At 40.9% G+C, this 19,752-nt stretch overlaps 1 long non-coding RNA gene across 1 annotated transcript; it reads left to right on the top strand.

The window, feature by feature from the left end:
* The first annotated feature begins 9,613 nt into the window (after window positions 1-9,613).
* LOC308311983 lies at window positions 9,614-10,767 on the top strand. The gene is made up of 5 exons (XR_013963713.1): window positions 9,614-9,755; window positions 9,901-10,096; window positions 10,189-10,267; window positions 10,442-10,518; window positions 10,696-10,767. It is a non-coding gene; the product is annotated as an uncharacterized lncRNA (long non-coding RNA).
* Window positions 10,768-19,752: the final 8,985 nt, after the last annotated feature.

Here is a 19,752-nt window from a genome sequence, read left to right as displayed (position 1 = left end):
CTGACCGGGAACCCGTTTTGGTGTTAGCATCATGTTATGCTTTAGCTATTGAAAAATAGCAGATCTACAAGCTCATAGCGCGCCACCGAGTGGCGCGCTACGAGCTTGTAGGTCTGCTATTTTTTTTAAATCGAAGAACGACTGACATTTTTAGAATCTGATCTCAGGTCAGAATGGGTTAATCAGACCAGTGTGTGTCCTAGTGGAAACCTCGTATGAATCTGATCTCAGGTCAGAATGGGTTAAATATGGTCAGGGTAAGGAGGTGTTATGGGTGGCGTGTTTAAATGGGGTCCGTGTTAGGAGGTCTGTTATGGATGGCGTGTTATTAATCGGCCATTAAGATAAAATGATCTGTGCTCAGAAATGCCCCGTGCGGCACTTTACTTCCTCTGTATCCACGTCTGTATTTTATACCTTCCATTTTTTTCTGGTTCTGCAGGACCATCTTGTTTCCTCGAGTCCACGCTCATTATCAAAGCTCTATCTGGTGAACGTATCGCTGGCTTCTTTTGTTGTTCTGTTTTGGAAACGGTACTGAAAACGCTGACGGCAGACGCTATAGTCGCATATTTTCAGCCAACTGTTCTTGTTGAGCAAATGAAAAAAGCACACGATGGAGAGAGAGAGAGAGAGAGAGAGAGACACACTCTGCTGATAGAGACACCCTACATGGGGTCTTATTTAGCCTTCTGGGTCTGTGTCGTCTTTGTGAAGATACTTTCAGAAAGGCTCAAAGGAAACTATTTTTCTATATCGCCTTATTGTTATATACATTTACTCAAATCACAGTTCTTATCGGAGGCAATTCTGGTAGAGACCGTGAGGTTAAGAGTTTGTGTCTCTTGTCTTGGATTGGATTGTTGTCTAAAAAGCCACATTCCTGATCAAGAGCTTATTGGCTATAAATGGGGAAACGGTGCCCCCTAATGGACGATTCTGCAAATCACGGCATGACAGTATAGTAAATGGATACGTTGCTTTAGCTGGGTTAATATTTGCTGATGATGCTAATAGGCTGTGGTGTGATTCTGGTGAAGAGAACGCTCTTGTCCGGTTCCTGAAAGTTAATGATGTTGCAAGTTGTCAGAAGTCTTAATGCATCCATTCATTGTTTATAAAGCTGTGTGTAAATGTGGGTTACGGTTGTGATGGACATGAATATGATCGTTTCAGGTGAATTGTGCACAGACGGAGGTTGTTTTTTGTTTTGTCTCACCGTAGAGGTTGATGGTGGACGATCATGAACATTGTTTTATAAAACAGTGACATGTCTATCAATTCTGGAGTGAGATTCAGACGCCACAACACATCTGCAGTGTAGACGATGCACATTTATTATGTTAATTATTACACGTTAGTTTTGTTAATTCCAGGTGCAAACGGGTTGTATGTTAAGTAATGTGTAAGACGTTATTAATGGAACTACGCCCGCTAAAAATCGATTTCTAGCAGCGTTTTTTCCGTCGGTTTTCCGAAAAACGCGTCCGGTGTGAAACCACCTCTACTGTTTAGTTTAGTGGCATGTCAGTGAGGTCACCGGAGGACATTTCAACATATGGTGTGTGCTTACAGGGGTCCCGGGGGGCTTACAGGGGTCACAGGAAGGTGTTAAGCCTCTCTGTCCTTCTTAAAACAACAATTTACTGTTAAATGTTTGGTGATTTCTGTAATTATACAGCGCCCCCCCCCCCAAAAAAAAATGATGACAATTCTGCTGTTGTGTTTGTTGAATTTTGCTCCCTGATGAATGTTGGTTGTTGTTCTGGCTACTTCCCAAGTCTTTATTTGATCCGTTTAATGTTTGTTTACTTTCTCTTGGACCCTAAGGTTAGTTTCCATTCAGTATCCGGTTAAATTCTCCTCACATTTAGTTGACTTTTAACGTTTCTCCTCCTCAGATTTTTGATCTTAGATATACGGTAATATTTCTCATCCAGTTCCAAATTGAAGCCAAACAAAGACGTTTTCGACGTCTACCCTACTAACTAATAATAGACTAATAAAATAACTGTTAACTAATAGACTATCATGTCTTATATCTAAAGCTGTCATCCAAATGTGCTGGCCTGAATTCTCAGAGGAACCAATTTCTTTTACATATTTTTCAACCTGGACCATCTGGTCTCATATCCTACAATCCAAACCCGTATAAAGGAGTTTAAATACACGATGATCAAATTCTTGTATGGATTAATCTTCACCTCTCTAAGTAATAAAGGAATAAGATATGCACATCCCCACAGTTTAAAAAAACCGGTGCTGGACCCAAAGAGATGATCGAACGAAGGTGGAATGTCGTCTGCTCCCTGTCCGTCTGTATTTCAACCTGACAAAGGTTGAAATACAGACGCATATCGTGTGCAAACATTCCATTTCTCTCTTCATTCGATTGTCACCTAACCTTTGATTATGAGACCCCCCCCCCCCCCTTGCCAAATCCTGTGGTAGAATGAGTGTTTCTGGCCAAACAAAAAGCAACATAATCCTCCCCTAGTGATGTGATCATTATTGTGTTGTGACTGAACTGCAGAAAACAAGCAGAGTTAAAACAGATTGACTGAAATTGAAATGAACAAAAGGTTGGTCAGAAGTCAAGTTTGAACTTGACCTAAAGCTCAGGGTTTACGTCAAGTTAAATGACACTCGTTGAGAAGTGTTTGAAAAAACTAACACAAAAAACCCCAAATTCCCTGTAACTTTGGTTCTTACTTTGGCTTCAGAGACAAAATAAAGTCAATCAACACAGTTGAGCTCTTGTGTGTGTGTGTGTGTGTGTGTGGCGTGTACATGTGTGTGTGACATGTGCGTGTACATGTGTGTGCGTGCCTTATTGTTTCCTGGTTATGTAGTGAGCATGTGATTAGCTGTCAAATTGATCATGTGATCATGATTGATCAAGTGATCAATCATGTGGTTAGCCGTCAAAGTGCCAGTGTGTCTGTCATCCCACAGATCAGTGGTTTTCAACCAGTGGTCCTTGAGGGGGTTCCAGGTGGCCCCCCTGTATTACTTAATTCACAAGAAGTCTACACAATTAGAGAATGTAGAAGAATTGTTATTTTAATCAACGTCTGCCTGTTATCTCGCCTAATGGTACCAACATCAATACAGCCTGGAATTGTTGGACAAATTCTTAGTGATGCATCGAATATTCGGCCGCAGAAAATGGCTAAAAATGCATTTTCGGCCTATTCGCTTTCGTCCCGAATAGGCAGAAAATATATCACCGAATAGTGTATGCAATTAATGCATTAAAAAGAGCTGAATAAATGTTTTATGGACCCATAATAGTGATTATTATTTAAGTTAAGTTTTTGCCATAACCATTTATTTAGCCATAAATCAGGTAGCTTTAAAGTACGGCCATTAATCGTATCCAGTTCCGGCCAAGAATTTCCCTTTCGGTGCATCCCTACAAATTATTATCCCAACGACAACAAAATATTCAAAGATTTGGGTTCTGAGAAGCCGAGTCTCATCAAACTCAAAATGCTGAATAAGTAAACAATGGGCCTTGATATGAAGAGGGTTGAAAACCACTGCCATAGATTAATTAACAGCGCTGAGCTGCGTTCAACAAATAATAATGCTGTTTGTTTTACTTGAGTCTGTGTGTTGAATTATTAGCGGCTCACACACACACAACATAATGTCTGCCAACACATCACAGGACAACATACAGACCCAGCAGCTAATCTATTCCCTCCCCAATTACTTCATATATTGACTTGGTTTCAAATTAATGCTGATAAACAAGCCAAATGTAATTCATTTAAAACGACATTGTTGTGTGTGCAGATTCATCAGGATACAGACTGAGTCCATTCAGTTTTAACTCTAAGGCTCATTGTTCCCTGAACGAAGCCAATAACAGCCTCTCGCAAACAAACAGCTTCACACTTTGTCCAACGCAGCCTTCGGCCGGCCGGTCTGTAATCGCTGATCCACAGGGTTGGGAAATTAAGTTACATTAGGATTTATTATTAATTACTTATTTTTTTAATTTTGTATTTTTTTTTTCAATATAAAGTTCTTTGTAATGTTATGTCACCTGGTTGCTTTCAGCTTTTATGCACCAAAAAAAGAAAGAACTTGAATGTGCATTGAACCAAACTCCATTCACCTGCATAATTATTAATACATCATTAATTATTATCGTCACCTAGTATGACTTGATGATAAATAATAATTATTATCATCGCCTGTATAACTTTTATCGACAGCTCGTTTTAACGAGTTGCATTTCAAGAGTTAATTTCACCATCTAAATGTTTTATTTTCTCCTTTCAAACATTTCTGGGTGGTATACAAATACAATCAATTTTTTTTTCATAAAGTTAATAATCTCATTACTGTTTGACATGTAATCTGTTGCTACCTAGTCTGGCGTTGCCATGACACTGTAAGCCTCTCGCAATGTTCAAACGCTTCCGTCACACATACTATGGTGGTTCCCAAAGTGGGGTCCGGGGACCCCCAGGGGTCCTTGAGGTAGTTCCAGGGGGTCCCCAGCTTAGTGATATACCGGTAGTTAGGAACCAAATGGACCCTTATGGGTCTGTAACTTTGAGAGTGTACAAATGGAACCAAACGGACCCTCAGAGTTAAATCAACATTGATTTTACAATATAAATCAGGGGTCCTATAGAGAGATAGAAATGCCACTAAATGCATGTCTAATAGACTTAATGCATGTCAAACTGGGGGTCCTTGAAATTAAACTAAAAATCTTCTCTTATGGATGGGGGTCCCGGGCGTATATTTTCTAATGCAGGCCAATGAGTGTCGATTTGGGGATCCGTGACATGAAACTGTTTGGGAACCAGTGCTAGTATAAGCATTTGGAGATTGTGTAAATATAGTTGCGACGCGATACTAGTTGCTGCCCAACTCTGGTGGTCGATTACAGCCCATAATAATAATAATCTATGGCTATTTTCCTGTAATTCTGTTTCCATGGTGACAGTGAAACAATGTTTTCTGAGAAGTGATATATTTGTTTTTATGAACATGTAGCCTCTAGTGACAATGCTGTTATTTTCTGGATGGGTCTTGTTTGCTTTTACTTTTTTATATTATATGTTGTGGATATTTAGAATGTGTGTGAAATAATGGTGATTAAAAATATCAATATTATTCATTATTCAACCAAATAAAACAATGGGTGAAATAAAACGGTGTTCCTCTTGGTGTTGCATTTAACTACACCTACCTACAGATGGCAGCAAACACCAGTTTATGGATTTTATTTCATAGTATGTAGAATGGGTACATTTCAATGTATTTCACAGCATGTAGAATGGGTACATTTCATTATATTTCACAGCATGTAGACTGGGTACATTTCATTATATTTAACAGCATGTAGAATTTGTACATTTCATTATATTTCACAGTAGGTAGAATGGGTACAATTCATTATATTTCAAAGTATGTAGAATGGGTACATTTCATTGTTTTTCACAGTATGTAGAATGGGTACATTTCATTTTATTTCACAGTAGAATGGGTACATTTCATTATATTTCACAGCATGTAGACTGGGTACATTTCATTATATTTAACAGCATGTAGAATGGGTACATTTCATTATATTTCAAAGCATGTAGAATGGGTACATTTTTTTTTATCACTGGCCATATATGGAGTGTGTCTTGAGTGTACATGTTTGATGAGGTCAGATCAACATATGGAATGTTAGAACAGGTCAGCTCCAAATATGGAGATCTGGAGGGTGGCAGCGGGGGCAGTGTCTTGAGTGAACAGGCATTGAGGGCACAGGTAGGGCCGGGACTTCATTTTCAGGCCTGTTTAGAACTCTAGTTTTCGCCGGCTGCCGGGTGTGGCTGCACTCATAACTTTGGAGCAGGCCCGTCTATAGTTTGAATGGACAGGTATCAGATAAAAGGGAGACATCGAAGAGGAAGGACGGATGGGGAACGATCAACATAATGTCAGAACAGGTTCTGACATATCCATATATTAATATTGATGACATCAGGATCTCCATATTAGGTCGCATTTACTATATAACCCCTGATTTACTATCATCCCTGATGATGTCATAATGCTGTCACGAGACCTGGGCACAATGTGGGTTTCCCCCATGTATGGGGATTTTGGGTGATGTACGATTCTATAGTTAACCTTCGATAATCGTATAATAATAATAATATAATTGCGACCTTCAATTATATTAGGCCTATATTATGTGTGTGTGTGTGTGTATATATATATATATATATATATATATATATATATATATAAAATATTGCTTATTGTTACAATGGGAGTGGATAAACACACACACACACACACACACACACACACACACACACACACACAGGCGCTGGTGTTACTATAATGGATGGAATTTATGGGAGATGGGGTGATACGCGCGCGCACACGCATGCGCGCGCACACACACCTCGGTCTAGAATTTCTCAGAAAACTGTCGTGATTCAAGCAAGACGTAAACGGTCTCTTTGTTTGTTATTGGTTGACTCTACGTCACGGTTTCATGTTAAGATCTACAAGCTAACAACTCGTCGCGTCGCAACGCGGAGTGAGCTTGTAGATCTGTTCGTTTTTGACAAGCGTACACCGACTGTCCTTAGCGCGAGATTTGAACTTTTCAGAAGAGGAAATAATATAATAAACTGCGTCACGTCTTGGACTGATGCCTGATGGACTCCCACTTTCAGCAGTTTATTCAGCGTTTTTTGAGGTGAGTGTTTAACTGTTTATTAAATGGCACAGGGGAAACTTTATTTAGGTGATTTGCTATTTGTTTGCATACTTATACTTGTCCCATAAGTTTTACACATGGAACCGCGGAGGAGGGGCTATTTTGTACCGTGTTTTGGTGTGGTTGCTTTGAAGACGGTGGAAATGGTTGTTTATGGATATTTAATATAAGCCTTCCATTTGGGAAAAACACAGGCTTTAACTATCTTGGGGTGCAGTTGCCCAACGATATCAGGGCAGGCCCATTATTAATTTACATGCTGGGGACCCATACTCAACATTTCTAACATAAAACCTTGGTGTACTCAACATGTCCGGGTTCACAATGGGGCTCCATTAGCCCAAATTTTTTGATTCTCGTAGAGGTTTTTTTCGATTCTGACGAATCTCTCAGAATCGAAAAAAACCTCTATGAGAATCAAAAAATTTGGGCTAGGGCTCCATGGGCTGCCAAGTAGACTATAGTAGGGCATTGCGGTTCTCAAAGTGGGGCCTGGGCCGGGGTACAGGTAAAATAGCAAAGAATCTGTTAGACCACTATGTTATACTTTGGCTATTCGAAAATGGCCAATCCTCAAGCGCATAACATTGCATTGCAAGCCAATTGCATTGCAATAGGCTGTAGGGTGGCCAGACATCCGGTTTCACGCCGGACAGTCCGGTTTTAGACCCACCTGTCCTCCTCCCACCTCAACCTCTGGCCGGACACATAATTGTCCGTTTTTTTGTGATATACAGTGCTTGTGCCATAACTGTCATTTACGTCGTCTGCCTGGGTATTAAAATCTCCGCAGCGCTGCTCAGCTCCGAAGCGAGCCGGCCACACTGTCTTAAAAAGAGTGAGGGTGAGGCGAGTGGAGACGTTCGGAGTGTTGCCATGTCCGCTTAATTATAAGCGACTTTGGGCTTGTTTTATATAATAGGCTACTAAGCCTAGTCAGGCTTCTTTTGTGCTTGTTTTCATAGACATGGTTGCTTGGTTCTCTTCCAAAACCTGGCAACACTGCCAGTGGGATGGTCGGTTTGTTTGTTGAGCTCTCACAATCACTTTAGTATAGTTGATGCAGAGATAAATAAGCCAAATATGCCGAAATGAAAAACTACATTTAATGAGCAATGGAGCAAGGAACTCGACATCATAAAGAAAGGGAGGCTAAAGCACTGTGAATATATAGGCTACTGGCATCATTCTATGTCCCACACCGATGACCATAAGACTGTATAAAAAAAACACAAGAAAGAGATTAAACATAAAACATATCTAAACATCAAATAAAATAAATTGATTATAAAATGAATGGCCTTTGTGGTACCCTATAATTTAAAAAGGTTAATTTAATTAGCAAATATATGTTCTCTGTGGACATAATGCTGGAGAGGATAGTGGTGAAAATCAGGTGCAATAGTAGTAGTAATAATATTAATATCTGGGGGGGGGGGGGGGGGGTCGGGGGAGCGAGCCCCGCAAAAAGTGTCCTCCTTTCTGAGGTCTTGCAGGTGGCCACCCTAATAGGCTGTGAGTTTGTAGATTGGCTATAGCTATTTTCCTTGAAACTTTGTGAAATGTCCTGATTAATTTTGAATTAATACCACAAATCTCCTATGGGAATCACTGGTGCAAAATTGGGCTTGAGACCAGATATTATGTTGAATAGCCAACATGAGTAATATAATGTTAAGTTAGTTGCTCTAGTACTTATCTACCAGTATGTATTTATTTATTTTATGTTATGTATAACTTGTTGTATTGGTATGAAAGTGATGTATTGGTATGAAAATGTGTTTACATAAAGATGACCAGAATAGTAATACATTTAGCTACTGATGATTTCATTGTAGTTCACCATTTATGCTGGTCATCTCTCTGAGTTATCTTTTCTTCCTCTCATTATTCCTCTTGATTAATTGTCATGGCACTGCACTGCATCGGTATGTAAAGATTCATCATAGAAGTATCCATGTCAGATTGACCATTCCACCTCACACGGGATGTTGCAAATAGTGAGGAGAGATTATTTCCATTTGAGAGAGAAAAGGTTACATCATCATAACTGACCAGTCATTGTAGGGGTCCATTCATGTACTCTACTGTATACTTATTACTTAACAACATAAAACAAGGTATATTTCAAGAGCAAGGGATCGCAGTAAACATCCACCCTAAATCTTCTTCCACACTGGGAGAAAAACAGCATCTGAAAGTTTGATGGGGTGCATTTTTACACGTCAGTGCTGTGACCACTTTTACATTGCATCTAATGAGCGATGGGTTTCTTTTGACCCCGACCTGCGCGCACATACAGGTTCTTAACTTCTTATCAGTGTGACGTTGTCGGGAAATGTTTCAATTGTCAGTGTCTAATTATTATGGCTAATATCAACACTACTACTGTTTGATTTTCCTTTTTAGGTTCCCAACTCGTTTTCAGTATGTGGAACTTCTGTCAACCCTAAACCTGGACTACCCATTCCTCAGGGAAAGCATTGGGTCTGGCTATGTAAGATTTTATTTGTTCATGTTGTTACCTGCATCGGTACAATTCTATGTGTCGCTGTTAACCACTGAAACTGAGCGCTATACTTGGTAAACTAAATAATACTTGGTAGACTGGGGTCAGCTCTATGCCTGGTTTGCTCTTTTTCCACATTCTACACACCAATTCTCTCGACCAACAATAATCAATCAAAATGATAAGCTCACAATGTCTTGTAATGTGAGTGACACATTGTGAGCTTGTAGATCTGCTATTTTCAGTGAGTGTCAGAATAGGGGCACTTTTCCCCTACTTTCTAGTAAGGGATGCATTCTAGTGTTTCTATTCATCTTTAACAACTTGAAAAACTTTGTTTCACAGGATGCCATGCTTGATTCACTGCACAATAAATTAAAAAAAGAAAGGAAGCTACTTGTGTCTAACAAGGAAATGGCACAAATAACAGAAAAATGGACTGGAAGGAAGCGACCTCGTCAGACAGAGACAGCTGAGGTTAATCCAAGCACCATGGTAAAAAATCTGTTTTAGCTGAAAACTAGTCTGTGCCGAATGAACGTTGGGACCTTTATGCTGATACATTTAAAGGTCCAATGTGTGTATTTTTCAACAATGTTATGCAATTTACTTGAATCTGTAGAACTTGTTTGATTTATAGATTGATACAGGAGAAGATGACTCTCAAAGAACATTTGAGAGTCATGAGAGAGGAAACGGAGAAGGTCCGTCCAGACCTAGAGCTCCTCAAGAAAGGTTGACACGAATCAAATTGTACCGCAGAAACTTTGTGTCCAACCACAGCACATAAGAGACGCTCTCTGAGTTCCCATGTCTCAGACTGACTATCCAAAATAGTAAGTACAATAATGTGTCAATTGTCTCCTTATTTAATTGCATGAGTTATGACTATATTTTATACATGTTTCTTCTACTTTGCCTTCTAAAGCTCGCTTGGGATCTGAGAGATATCACATTGATGTGGACAAACAAATCCTCAATAAGCTCGCTGCGATGGCAGAAAAAAGGTAATTGCCAGAATCTAATTTAAACTAGATTTTCAAGTAACAAAAACTGACTGATGGCAGTAGCACCCTGAATCACTCACTCACTCACTACTTGACTGACATTTGTTCTCGTGATTTTAAAGGATTATGAAAATAGCATTATTATAATAACTTATTGTATATTTTTTTATTAAGGCCTCCAATCGGAAGCAGCAATTCTGCTCTTGCCTGTACTATTCAAGGAGAAACCAGAGTTTCCGTTTGAAGTTGAGGTGAGCCATGAACCGTTCACTAGTGGGAGAAGCACTATGTAATTGAACCACATTTTATTATTGCATTAGTTTTTATATTATCATATGGTTGTTTCTGTTTTTGACACAGTGGCTCTGCAGGAGACTAGCCAGAGGGTGTGTGTTTGTCTGATGGTTAATGGTATTCCCTCTCCCCAGGGCCTAGCTCAGACCAGCACTGAAATGTCGACACCAAAGATGATGCTGAAAGGCTGCAGGGAGGGTCACCCCATGAAATATGACCACATTATGCTGTCGATGGATGACCAGGTAATCACAGAGGAGAGTGTGGACATCTCAATGGCACTGGGACTCAGAATCCAGTACCCTAAAGGACTGCATGTAGAATGGGTACATTTCATTATATATCACAGCATGTAGAATGGGTACATTTCATTATATTTCACAGCATGTAGAATGGGTACATTTCATTATATTTCACAGGATGAAGAATGGGTACATTTCATTATATATCACAGCATGTAGAATGGGTACATTTCATTATATTTCACAGCATGTAGAATGGGTACATTTCATTGTATTTCACAGTATGTAGAATGGGTACATGTCATTATATTTCACAGCATGTAGAATGTGTACATGTCATTTTATTTCAAAGTATGTTTGTAACAAAAAGGCCTTGTGCACTCCTACAAGGCAGTCGACGGAGTTAATTTTAGTCGACGGAGTTGGCGGCGCCGGTGACTCATAAATTATCATAATGCATTTATAAATGTAGCGTTGCTCACAGCCCTGTCTGACCTTTGACCTTTCAGACGTGATGGATGAGATAAACCGTTAACCCATTTACACCTGACACTAGATTCTACACAATGTCTTCTAAATCCTCAGTTTTCTGGAAAAAAAAACAGAAAAAAAACTGTTTCTATGTCAGTGGTGCTCAAACTATTTCATGCAGAGCCCCAGAATTCTAATGTATTTGGCCGCGAACCCCCATTTGAAAACATGTTGTGCTAGGGACCCCCCAAACATGTTGTGCTAGGGACCCCCCAAAAGCAAATATTTGAGTTAAAAGGTTCGCCGTGAAAGAATATATATTCAAAGATTCGAGCCACATCTTCACGATATTTCTCCAAAATAGCAGATCTACAAGCTATAGTGCCGCGCTACAAGCTTGTAGATCTGCTATTGATCAGCTATGAAGTTTAAAATAATGGTTAAAGACAAGTGGTTAAAAGATATAAGGTGGCACAGACGTGGCCTCAGGTCTAAATGGATTAAAAATTGCATTAACCCATTCTGACCTGAGATCAGATTCATACGAGGTTTCCACTGGACACACACTGGTCTGATTAACCCATTCTGACCTGAGATCAGATTCTAAAAATGTCAGTCGTTCTTCGAATTTTTCAAAAATAGCAGACCTACAAGCTCGTATCGCGCCACTCGGTGGCGCGATATGAGCTTGTAGATCTGCTATTTTTCAATAGCTAAAGCATAACATGATGCTAACACCAAAACGGGTTCCCGTTCAGAATGGGTTAATAATTACAGTACTAATCTGAAGACAAATCTGTCCTCTTTATTGTAGCTGTTTTGGTATCTGATTCCTGGGCTGATGAAAAGAACCAATTTCCTCTCCGGGATAAAAAAAAAGAAAAGAAAACTTTATCATCTATAAAATAAAATAAAATAAAAACGTGCCAGACAGATGAACCCAAAGGACTCCTTATTACTATTAATAATAATATCTCAAACTAAATACAGCACTTTTCTGAATTCCTAAAGACGCGTAAAGGGCCTTGCAAACGGGAAGCGTTTTTCATGCCTGGAAATGACAAAACATGCAAATGCACGTTTTTCCAGTCTGGAATTGTGAAAACGTGCATTTGCATGTTTTCACATTTCCTGGCGCGCATTGTGAAAACATGCAAATGCGTGTTTTCACATTTCGCGGCGTGCATTGTGAAAAAATGCAAATTGATTTCACATTTCGCGTGCGTGTTTACAGGTTTGTGAGCGTGCATAATGTGTGTCATTTGTCCTCCAGACAGACAGACATATGAAATAGACAGACAGACGTGCACGCTACTCTGAGTCCCAGTGTTGATCTGTCTGTCTGTCTGTCTGTCTGGTCTGATAATCATGCTATTTCACGGTGCTTCCCATAGACTGTGGAAAATGAGAGATGTTATCTCTCTCTCTCTCTCTCTCTCTCTCTATCACATGCCATCCTTCGGGTTAATTTGCTGCTTCGTTGCGTCCATTTTGAGGCCATGAGTCACCAGGCAGACCTCCGATTCCTCGCCGTACCTCACAGTTTTTCCACGTTTCTTAACACACGTCTTTCAAAGTAATAACGGCTTTCTCACACATTGAAAACACAATCATAGAAATGGAACACACATGAATGACAACAATAATGACTGAGCCATTTCTCATGTGAAATGACTCAGTAGGTCTACTTTTTTCATAGTCAAACATAAAACAGCAGACAAATAAATATGCAGCCAAAACGGTTTTATTTCATTTTTACATTGCCGTAAGATCATTCCCTTCATTCCATTTACATTCCTGTGAGACTCCCGAAATCCCAAAAGAGGGCGTTTTTGGACAAAAATAGCAGATCTACAAGCTCTCAACGCGTCGCAACGCGACGCTTTGAGAGCTTGTATCAGCTATTTGCAGGACGCCAACCATGTACTCTTTAGCTATGGAGATGCAGGTGTACGAACGAATGCTGCGTTCAAGTTCAGGAGACCTGGGGGGGGGGGGGAGACAAATCTCGTGAAGGCCGCCTTCATTTTTCGACCGCGGTCAAGATCGTGGATTTCACAATATTACACCAGACCTCCCGGTCCTTAATTTCCATCCCCATTTCCTGCAGCTTAATGATGCCTGTGTCACTAGCGATGACATCAGGGAACGACAGTTTTCTACCTCTGGTCTGCTTTGAGGCAGGACTCCAGAGAAGAAGGGAAGATATAACCTCATTGTCAGCTCTGTAGCAGTGGCCGGCAAACTGTGTTCTTCTGGATGGGACTAGTGAAGAAACACGGGGAAGGTTGCCGTGTATACTTACTTTTCAGGATTCCAATTCAGAAATAGCAAAACATTATTCAGGTTTTCAATTCAAATATAGCAAAAATAAAGCTTGTAGATCGGCTATTTTTGCTACGACAGTAATATGCAACGTGGCCCTCTGGAGTGAGTGTGGAGATATATTGGCCCTCGCCATGGTCAAAGTTGCCCACCCCTTGTGTAACAGGTTGCAGTGCAGATCTCTGTAGACAGCCAGGCCTGGTTTGTTTATTTATAAATTATGGGAAATTGAGTCCCTATTGTTTACAATGGAGGGGGTGGAATCCTGCTCCGTTCTGTTGTTGTGGTCAGCACTTTGGAATACTTTTCAACACCACAACAAGCCATTACACCGTTTTAACCCATTCAGGCCTGTCTTAATGATGACAGTTTTCTGAAAAACCTCATGTTTCTGTATCAGTGGTGCTCAATATTTCATGTCAAGGACCCCAAAAATGATATGTAATTGGACACGACCCCCCCCCCCCCCCCATCTGGAAATATATTGTTCCAGGGACCTGAAATGTAGTGTACGGAGAATATAATATAATGTGTTTTGTGTAGTTGAACCATGGTCATCCATTTTCTGTTGACAAAATGACAAGGTTTGATCACAAGGGGAGCTGTGGGGAAATGTACGTATGGACAATAGGAAGTGAACTGCCAGGAATCTATAAAAGAACAGGAAGTGAGGTCGCCGAGCCTGGGTTCCATTTTGGGCATGTTAGAAGTGGGCTTGGTCACTGGTGTGGTTATTATTCTTTGCCAAACAAACACACTCTTTTCAAAGCCAATGCTAAGCCAAATCAGATCTGAACACAAACAACCACACAGTTTGACCGAATAACTTTGTTTAGGGAAGAAGAGAGAGTTTGGTGGGACACTTTCTGAGGCTTTGAGCTCTGAAGAAACGATCAGAGCTGGTGAACAAAGGACCCAGCGGACCACTCCCCACTTAAAGCATATACCTTTTCTTTTTCCCGCTAAGCAATGCATAGCCTTTTTGCTTCATGACTTTTTTTGGACTACTTTATTGAACAAAGAGGATCTGCAACGTTTGGGATACTTGTATACTTGGATTACTTTGATTACTTTGGATACTTGGATTATTTTGGGGATACTTTGACTTTGGGGTACATTTTTAAAGGGACATTTCAGGTGAGAATCTAAAGTGAATTGAACATTTTCATTTACACATTGATTGATCAATTTATCTACCGTTAAACAACATAAAGACATTGCAAGTTCAGTTAAAATAAATAGTTTTGTATTTTATTTTGCTCTACAATACTGTTCGTTTCCAGTGTTATAAGATTTACTGTCGCAGGTACAGGACCTTTATTTATTTATTTTATTTAATATAACTCAGACTTATAACTTCAATAGTTCTGATTGTTTTACACCGACACAGAAACATATACTGTAGGTTTTTCAGAAAACTGTCAGGATTTAGAAGCCTTTTTTTTCTTTTTAAAATCGGCCTCAGTTCTAAATGGGTTAAAGCAGAGCATGACATAAATGGTGCATTTATATAGTGCCTTTATCCAAGGCGCTTTACATAGATTGTGCATTACATTCAGTAGTAATAATAATAATAATAGTAATAATCATCATCATAATAATAATAAAACTTTATTTGTATAGCACCGTTCATGACATGAAATGCAGCTCAAAGTGCTTTACATACAGAACAAATGACGATAAAAAATTAAAAAAAAAGCAAACATAATAGCATGCAGTAATGCAATGCGTTGAGGACATGAACATGACAACAGAGCGCTTGTTTCTCTCTCTCTCTCTCTCAGACCAGTGTTGTTTTTGGCAGCACATTTTGATTCTAGTTTTAGTCATAGTCTCTTCAATAGTTTTCATTTAGTTTCAGTCACATTTTAGTCACCTGGAATGTTTGTGTTAAGTCTAAGATTTTATTCGACTAAATCTTCAGTTGATTTAGTCGACTAAAATGTTTTTTTGGCGGGCTTGATGTCGTTGTAATGACTGTTTTTTTTTCACTTGCTGTAACTAGCCGATCTACAAGCCCACAACGCATTGCGCTTTCAGCATGCAACTAATTGTACTAATTGTCCACTATAGTCCCTTAATTCCTAACATTTTAGTGTAGTTTTTATTTGTTGGCGAAATTGTCAGTATATTTAGTCTCAGTTCTATAGATTAGTTTCCATTTAGTTTTTAGTCAGTGAAAAAAGGTAGTCGACGAACATTTTTTTCGTCTTAGTTTTATATAGTCGACAAAATCAACACTGGCACAGAGAGACGCCATCATCAGGGTGTGGGTACAGCTTTAGAAAGCGCTACATAATATCTATAGTGTATGTGGTGGCACGTTTCACAGCCTGAAGAAAGAGAATAAAATATGCACTTGTAAGAGTCTAATTTAAAGGGACACTTCACCCTTTTTGCAAAAGAATATATGTTAATGACGTTTAGAAGCTTTAGATCTCTTTTCTGGGGGTATTTATGTGTGTAATATGTGGTTTTAGATATTTTAGATTGTAGCAGTGAGCCTGTTGTCTCTGATGTCATGGACACTGCTCTCACTACCTTCCTGGACTACAATTCCCATAATTCTTTGGTGCACTGCTCCTCCTTGTGGATAGGGGGGAGAGCTGTCTTACTGAGACAACATGTAGTCCAGGAAGGAAGTGAGCCCAGTGTCCATGACATCAGAGACAACAGGCTCTCTGCTACAATCTAAAATATCTAAAACCACATATTACACACATAAAGACCCCCAGGAGTGTGTTCTAAAGCTTCTAAACGTCATTAACATATATTTTTTTGCAAAAAGGGTGAAGTGTCCCTTTAAGCGCTACATAAAGGTGCAACTTTGACGAGAGAGGGCCACTATAGAGCGTCGCAGTCCCACCCCCTTTCATGACGACGCCAGGCCCAGGGAATTTTTCCCATTGACATTTCAAAAGGTATTTATTTAAAGACGGTTATACGCCGCAGACAAAGCCAACTGGAGTCGTCATGACAACCCATGACAGCAAACACAATATTTTGGACCAAACAAATAATTACAAGGAAGAAAAACAACAAAAAATGTGTTGTAACCTGCCGTTGTTTTCTTCTTTCTAATTATTTGTTCGGCCCAAAAAGATTGTGTTTGTGGTCATGATTTGTCACGGCAAGAGTTGGCTTTGTCCGCGGCGTAAACGTCTTTAAATACCGGTAAATACTTTTTTAAATGTCTATGAGGAAAATGAACGGGGAATCATTTCCTGGGCCCTGGTAGGGGGCGGGGCAGCAACGCTCTATATTACCACACTCACTCCAGAGGGCCACGTTGCATATTACTGTAAAAAATAGCTGATCTACAAGCTTGTAGATCGGCTATTTTTGCTATATTTGAATTGAAATCCAGAATTCTTTTTTGGCAATTGTTTTGATTGGAATCCTGAAAAATAACCTTTTTATTTAATTTCAGATTAATTTAGTTATCGTTATGTTAACTTCATAAACTAAATCCAACACACACATTGGACTATACAAAAGTGGGTCATGTTTGCGTGTCTGGAAATGTAACGGCTGAAATCAATAATATATTGAGTATTCTGATTCGCATTAAGTGAAGCTGGGGAGCCGGAGCTGTGGCCCCCGGGCCGCTAGTTGATATTAACCTGAGGGTCGCATTAAGTGAAGCTGGGGAGCCGGAGCTGTGGCCCCCGGGCCGCTAGTTGATATTAACCTGAGGGTCGCATTAAGTGAAGCTGGGGAGCCGGAGCTGTGGCCCCCGGGCCGCTAGTTGATATTAACCTGAGGGTCGCATTAAGTGAAGCTGGGGAGCCGGAGCTGTGGCCCCCGGGCCGCTAGTTGATATTAACCTGAGGGTCGCATTAAGTGAAGCTGGGGAGCCGCATGTGGCCCCCGGGCCGCCAGTTGATATTAACCTGAGGGTCGCATTAAGTGAAGCTGGGGAGCTGCATGTGGCCCCCGGGCCGCCAGTTGATATTAACCTGAGGGTCGCATTAAGTGAAGCTGGGGAGCCGGAGCTGTGGCCCCCGGGCCGCTAGTTGATATTAACCTGAGGGTTGCATTAAGTGAAGCTGGGGAGCCGCATGTGGCCCCCGGGCCGCCAGTTGCCCATGTATGGTGTATGATGTGCTGGCACGTTTCACAGCCTGAAAAAAGAGAACGCAACTCTCAGTTGTATAGTAAGAGTCTCATTTAATAATGTAAAGGATATCCGCAGCAGCAGCAGCAGTCAGAACCAGACAAACGCGTTTCGGCGCGCAGGCCTTCGTCAGTGTCAGAATTTTTCACAGCCTAACAAGCTGCGTGTATTCAAGTGTATAACATGAATAAAATGGACGCTGGCACACCGAGGGATCTCAGATTATAAATACAGTAAAGACGTCACCGAGAGGAAACCCTGAGGCGAAATGGACATAGTGGCCCGAAAGTGGCATTGCAGCTCGAGCCAGCACTGTGCATTTGCACACGTTCATGTTATTGGGGCAATGGCACGTGAACACGGTTTCATGTATACGTGAGCGCACCCAATGATAGTCAACGGCCAGCGCGTTCATGTGTTTGGGCCCAATCCATCCCAGAATGCACTCTGTTCCTATTCCCGGAAGGAGGAGTGAAATCGCCTCATGCGCTTTTGAGAAACTTAATGCATGGGAGGAGAAATCCACCTTAATGCAAGTGGATGGGAGGAGAAATCCACCTTAATGCAAGTGGATGGGAGGAGAAATCCACCTTAATGCAAGTGGATGGGAGGAGAAATCCACCTTAATGCAAGTGGATGGGAGGAGAAATCCACCTTAATGCAAGTGGATGGGAGGAGAAATCCGGTGACGTCTCTATTGATATATACTCTAAGGCTCCGGTGCTGTAGAACACGTGGTTCCCAGAGTGGGTTAATATATACTCTAAGGCTCCGGTGCTGTAGAACACGTGGTTCCCAGAGTGGGTTACATCCTATAGAGATCCAATCAGGGCGTGCGCAAATAATCTCTGCCGCGACCCGTCATCCTCTATAGACCAGAAACCCATAACACATTAGCTCAGGCTAGACGGAAACTAGTATGGTGTGTGTGTGTGTGTGTGTGTGTGTGTGTGTGTGTGTGTGTGTGTGTGTGTAAATAATGGGGATGTCCCGATACACTTTTTTCATTCCCGATCCGATCCCGACACCACAAGTTCTGTGTTGGCCGATACCGAATATACTGATACCAGTGTTGTGATCTCGTGTTGTGTTCATAGCTATATATCTCGTGTTGCGTTTATAGCAGACTCTTCACTCAAATGTGCACTTGCATTTTGGGCAACTCAGTTTGGGCAAACTAAACGTGCCCTAACATTGTATTTACCTGCTATAGTGTCAACCCCTTACCCCTGTGTCGGATCGGTGGTTAGACTGGCATATTCACCGATTTGACCCGATATGACAAATAAGGGCAGATACCGATACTTTTCAGATACCGATACAGTATTGGGACATCTCTAGTAAATAATAGGAAAAAATGCTACATGGATTTGGATTTCTATCATAATTATGTTAATTTCAGGGCAATGTTCTTACCTTGTAGGAACTATAAGACAAAATGGTAATTAACATTCGCCATAAATGACCAGTAAACAATTCTTAATTCCACACACGTATTTACTGAGGCACAACATGGACGTCAAGACTTCCCTTCTTCCTCGTTACCGTCCGGCAAAGTGTTTGCAACGGATGCTACGTGGACAGAGGACAGAGTCATGGATCCCCTCCTGGCTTCAAGGAGCCTTTCTGGGGTTTTAGCATTTAGCAACAGGATTCCCTGCAGGCTCTCACACCAGGCGTGTAAGGAGAGACGAGAGCGACATCGTGTCAGATTAACGTCATCCCAGGCTAAGCAGATGTTCAATGATGGTCACTGTTTGCTGGCCTGCTGGTTCCGTAAAGATAAACCTCCAGCATGGATCCATGTCTGCCCTTCCACGAGAGGCTAGACTTCATTATGTCTGCCCTTCCACGCGAGGCTAGGCTTCATTATGTCTGCCCTTCCACGCGAGGCTAGGCTTCATTATGGCTGCCCTGCGAGGCTAGCCTTCATTATGTCTGCCCTTCCACGCGAGGCTAGCCTTCATTGTCTGCCCTTCCACGCTAGGCTAGGCTTCATTATGGCTGCCCTGCCACGCGAGGCTAGCCTTCATTAT

Source organism: Protomyctophum bolini (assembly GCF_963924005.1).
Source record: "Protomyctophum bolini genome assembly, chromosome: 24".
Classification (NCBI taxonomy): Eukaryota; Metazoa; Chordata; class Actinopteri; order Myctophiformes; family Myctophidae; genus Protomyctophum; species Protomyctophum bolini.
This window is presented reverse-complemented; position numbering and strand designations above follow the sequence as displayed.